Here is a 5524-nt window from a genome sequence, read left to right on the forward strand (position 1 = left end):
ATACAATAACGTGTGGTGTTGCAACAAATATCCAAAATTTTCAATGGGGAATCGACAATTGTTTGAACGTTAAGGGAAAAATAGTTATTTATTTAACGAGTTCGTGTGTAATTTTGGCTTTTTTTGTCATGAGTGGACCAGTTTAAAACTCGAGTGAAACGAGAGTTTTAAAGGTCCACGAGTGCCAAAAAAAGCCCAAATTACACAAGGACGAGTTGAATACAACGTTTTTTTGTTCGACGAACCCCTTAAAGGCTCCAAATCGCTAAAAATCTTTAAAATTAGCTTGACGTTTCGTTTTGACAAGTTGTCAAATTTATCAAAATCCGTCCACACAGGAGAAAATTCTCAAATTCTGATAGTGTCGAACAAAAAAAGTTCTTTATGTTTCGATATATTTCTGCATTTTGTCCACCTAATAAATGGATAATAAATCATTATTGCAAGATATACATAATATGTAATGTAATGACTTACCTGGTGATTTTATTTTCACATGTGTACAGTCTAGTGCTCCAAGAACTCAAGGAAACCTAACAATTTGATAAAAGCCCAGCTATGTTGGGCGTCTGTCTTCTGCTGTCTGTGCAAATATGTACTGTTGTTGGTTGTCCATACCTCGAGTCCTTGTTTCTGCTTTTTAATAATGCTTACTAAACAATGTCACATGACGTAAATCGAAATCTTTGGCAACACTTCTAATAGATTTCCCTTCTTCCAAAACTAACTTAGCTGATATTCTAAAAATGAGTATTCCAACTGGAAGAAGAAAAAAGAAGAAGCCTCATTTTCTTGTCAACATTTTGTCTGATATTAGATATTTGTGTAAAAAGTTTACAAAACAACCTTGATGGTTTTCACAGATGACGCTGGACGAACCCGAACCTCCTCAGCATAACCTTTGCCATCAAGCGTGACTTCAGGACTTAGGTCGCGAGGATTTTGCGCAATGTCTAGCAGAGCCTCGAAATGGTTCTTTCCAAACATTCGAAAATTTTCAAATGTCTTTTTTTACGGGATTGCGATATGTTTCGGTACAACATCCTCAAGAAAAGAAACTTAGGGATTCTTTTAACATTTGCAGTAAATAAACATAAAGGGGTTGCTTTGACAACCACATAAAGACAATTTAAGAAAGGCGACTCCTTTGAGCGTGATTCCGGAAACTTTCCAATCCACCATCGTCGCAGGATGGCGCAGCGCGATTGGTAAGGGCAAACGTCCTGCACATTATTGTACAGTGTGTATACAGAACCAATCACAAGTGTCATCGGTTTCAAAAATGTTGTGTTACATTGCCGTTGCCTACCCAAGATAATTGCAACATTTCTTAGAAAAATGTACTACATTTGTATGATGCAATTAGACTGCCTTTTGTAGTCGCTTTGACACCTGATGACTTGAGGGCGTGTTGTTGGGCCTTGACGGTGGACTCAGATTGACTGTCCACTTGCACCGTCCGTTTAGGGGTCTTAGGCCGGTATTAATAGTCGGCAACTTAAGTCCAACTTGGGTAAGTTGTACACGAGTCCTGAGTTTTGCTCAAATCTAGATCCGTATTATAGTCACTATTTCGGCTAAACTCGTGAGTTGCCATGGTTATACCATACACCTTGGGACAGCTTGTTTTGAATTCATTTGCAAAATGAAAATTCCGTACAGTTTAAAGGAGAAAATTCTGTTGGCTTCTCTCATACACGATATGGAAGAGGCAATAGAAAATAAAAAAACAGATACAGTTTCGGTAGAACGAAAGAATAGTGTTTAGGAAAGGATTAACACCCAGTACAATAGCTAACCAAAGAGTATGACAGTACGCACGGCCCAGCAATTGAAAAAACTGTGAACCAATATACAATTTCACGAGTGATAATTAGCCTCACGGAATAAAAATGAGACACACACTACATTCCAAAAAAAAGCTGGCTACTGAAATTAAAATGTCCGGCTTTTTTGAAAATATATTGTGGGGTGCATTTTTTATTCTTAGGCTCATTCATTATCACTCGTGAAATAGCCTGTATGCAAAATACGTTGTTGACGTATATGTATTTGGAACTTCTTCTTCGTAAATAAAGTCATATCAATCTTCGATCCTGCGATAAATAAGTATTTAATGCTTACATCTAAAATTCAAATCTGAACATTAGTGCCTACCCATATAATTGAAACGAAACGAAAAACAGGAAAACAGCAACTGCCAGACAGTACAGAGACAATTTTGGACCTCTAAACTCATGTAAGCAAGACTTGAGTCTGCCTAACCCCTAACTTGGGCTTGAGTCAAACTTGAGTGCTCATCAATGCTCAAGTATTGTTTATAAGACACAAATCGGAACTCAAGTCTGTCTCAAGATTGAGTCTAACTTAAGTTTGGACTATAAATACCGGCCTTAGAGAAGTACGCCGCGCACAACTCACGGTAAGTCGTGCGCCGCGCACAACGGCGTAAATCTAATCAGTTAATACTGATGGAAGCGTTTTCTTAGAAAAAGTTCAGCTGAACGCATTGTCGGCGTATGAGTTGGGTGGTGTACGTCGTTATCTGTTTCGACTTGATTTGGACGCAGTCGTTGACTTGAGCTGGCTCGACCATAATTATAGTGTGAACAATGAACCAAAAGTTTTCTACAGAAGACGATGAAAAACTGATAGATTTAATTAAACGATATCCTCCTTTATACCAAGTTAGCAACAGAAGTTACAAAGACTCTGTTGCTAAAAACAACATCTGGATTGTCATTGCTAAACAAATGAAAAGAAGCGGTAAGTAGGACTCTTTTATTTAAAAAATTATTTTTACTGTCATGAATTAAGAAACACGTAATACAATAATATCTTGCCATTGTACAGATCCATGTGCACTGTTGAAATATGTTTTGAAAACGTCGCGAACACGGCTTGCTTCAAAAGTTGACCTTCTTGTAAACGAGGAAGTTAACGAATTCATGTTATTTTTTGGTAAAGTAAGGGTGTCATTTGAACTTTCACCTGGATACGGAATTTTTGATTGCCGAAGCATATTATGTAAAATACAACTAGAAACTATTAAATTATCCGCGGCTTCTGGTGCTATTGCTATTGGAGAATAGAATACTCTAAAATATTGGCATAAGATGCCAAATGCATTCTCTGATGTTCTTCGAGCTCTGCTATGCCGATAATTGTATACAGCTTTCTGTTTATCGCGTATTGCTTGATTTTGGGGATACGGCTTCATCATGGTAGGAGTAAGACTAAATTGCCTCATCGCCTAAAATTACGTGTAGTTGAATAACACTTGAAGTAGGAAGATTAGTTGGCGCTGGAATGTTAAAGGCATCGTTATCTATTTGCTTTCGAATTGGCGATGTCATAAAGATAGTCGCATCTCCTTCTCGTCCATACGACCCAACATCAATTGCAATAAATCGGTATCTTGCATCAACTAGTGCTAACAGTACTATAGAATGAAAGTTTTTATAATTAAAAAACAGCAATCCTGCATTAGATGGGCAACGAATTCTAATATGCTTGCCATCAATTGATGCCCAACAGTTAGGGTAATTCCATATATTACAGTAATCTTTAACATTTATCATCATTTGTTTAGTACTTGGTTTTGATATATATAGATGTAACATAAGATCCTTGATGCTTTTAAGAACTCCTCGTACGATAACACTAATGTAACTATGAATACTATGATGAATCCGGTATTGAAAAGCCAGTGATCGAAACGATTCACCAGTGGCCATGTATCTGTAACAAAATAATATAACGTAGTATTTAGGTTTTTAAACATTGTAGAAACCGACTGTAAAGGAAGATGGAAAAGTATCCGAGATTATTACCAACGGAAAAAAAAAATTATTTAAAGGACACAGGCACGGGATCTGCAAGAAACGACCACGAAGATAATTTTTCTAAAAAATTTAAACATCTTCGTTTTCTAGATAATACCTCTACGGTGGAAAGAAGGTAGAAATAGAAAATAGAACTTTAATATAATGCAGATATTACAAATAAATTTTGTTTTAGAACTCTAAGTAGCTGTAGCGGATCAACACTTGTCGGACAAACACAAGAGGAAGGGCAGACACAAGACGAAGACCAGAGCTTGGAACCACCAGGAACGCAAGATGGCCAACCGGAAAATGGCGTTGAAGAAATAGAAGTGCAAGGACCCTCCACACCAACAGAAAATCAACAAGCGGAAGAAATTTTAGGTGGTCCATCTGCAGCTGCTTCCCAAGACCGTCATTACAAAAAGCGAAAAACAAGCTCCAACGATAGAACATCATTGATTTTCAATGAAATCCAAAAAGGACGAGCTGAACGAAGAGCACTGTTTAAAGAACTGCCAGTACCACAGGACGATCTGACGAATGACCCAGCTATTTCCGCATTTTTTCAAAGTGCAGCTACCACCGTAAAGCCAGAGTAAAACTGGAAGTAATGAACCTAATTTCAAAATATGAAATTGAGCACTTGACACAAGAAAATATATCATTTCCTAGAAATCAAAATCTGCCCTCTACAGCTGCTTCCACTTATCTACAGTACCCGGAGCTCTGCACCGTTCAGCAACACCGTGAAAATTACGCCACTTCGGACTCATCAAATACTTTTCCATTTTCGCCTGAATCGCACGGCAGCAGTTATTAATTTAAAATTTATGTTTTATCAAGTACAATTTCTTTTCAATTTTTTAATAAATTTTCTGTAGCTTAAAAAATAAAACTAACCCTAAAGCAATACTGAGTTTTTCTTCTGGGGAAATTGGATGCATATGCCGTTGATATGGAGTCTTCACAATGTCTTTCCTTATGTGTTGCAATACATTTTCAAACAAATCTGTGGAAAGTCGGAAGTATTTTCGGAATTGTTTTTCATTTCCAAATAATCTTCGTTCCACGGTTAAATGAAAAGCCCCTTCTGTTTTTCGACAAGCAAAGAGTTTACTAACTTTAGAATATGGTCGTTTATTAACTAAAAGTGCCAGTAAATCGTCTTCTTCATCCTCGTCGATCAATAATAATCATTTCTTAAGGTTTCTAATTTTTTCACTCTTACTCATTTTGCCACAGTCGTTCAAACGAAGTTAAACTGAATACGACGGCTCCAACGCAGTACCTCGTAAGTTCCATTTTTAGCGAAATCAAGTTTTTAGATGATTTTCATAAATGTTTTGATACTCCATCTGTTGGTAAACCATTAAACTAAATAAAGTAAACACGTTTTCCAAAATTTTAGAAAAACAGGACCTCGTATGTTTTACCCGCTAAATTTTAAATGCATTAGCTCGTATGTGCCTATCCGTTCCTGCATTTGAAGTATCACTGAAAAACAAGGAGGGTAAAAACCTTATCTCGGACAAATTGAACAACAAAAAGACCTACAAAAAATATAATTATCGAAATGGAAAATGAAACAATTCACTATCAATATAGTGAAAATGAACTAGTAGACAGAACTTATGAGACAGAAGAAAACGTTGAAACTGAGGAGCAAAACAATACAATAAATCCGAAGAACGAAAAAA

At 36.7% G+C, this 5524-nt stretch overlaps 1 long non-coding RNA gene across 1 annotated transcript; it reads left to right on the forward strand.

Moving 5' to 3' along the window:
• The first annotated feature begins 2021 nt into the window (after window positions 1-2021).
• On the forward strand, window positions 2022-4763 carry LOC138129008 (uncharacterized). Its single transcript, XR_011159005.1, has 3 exons — window positions 2022-2766; window positions 3790-3960; window positions 4021-4763. It is a non-coding gene; the product is annotated as an uncharacterized lncRNA (long non-coding RNA).
• Window positions 4764-5524: the final 761 nt, after the last annotated feature.

Source organism: Tenebrio molitor, chromosome 4 (genome assembly GCF_963966145.1).
Source record: "Tenebrio molitor chromosome 4, icTenMoli1.1, whole genome shotgun sequence".
In the NCBI taxonomy this organism is placed as follows: Eukaryota; Metazoa; Arthropoda; class Insecta; order Coleoptera; family Tenebrionidae; genus Tenebrio; species Tenebrio molitor.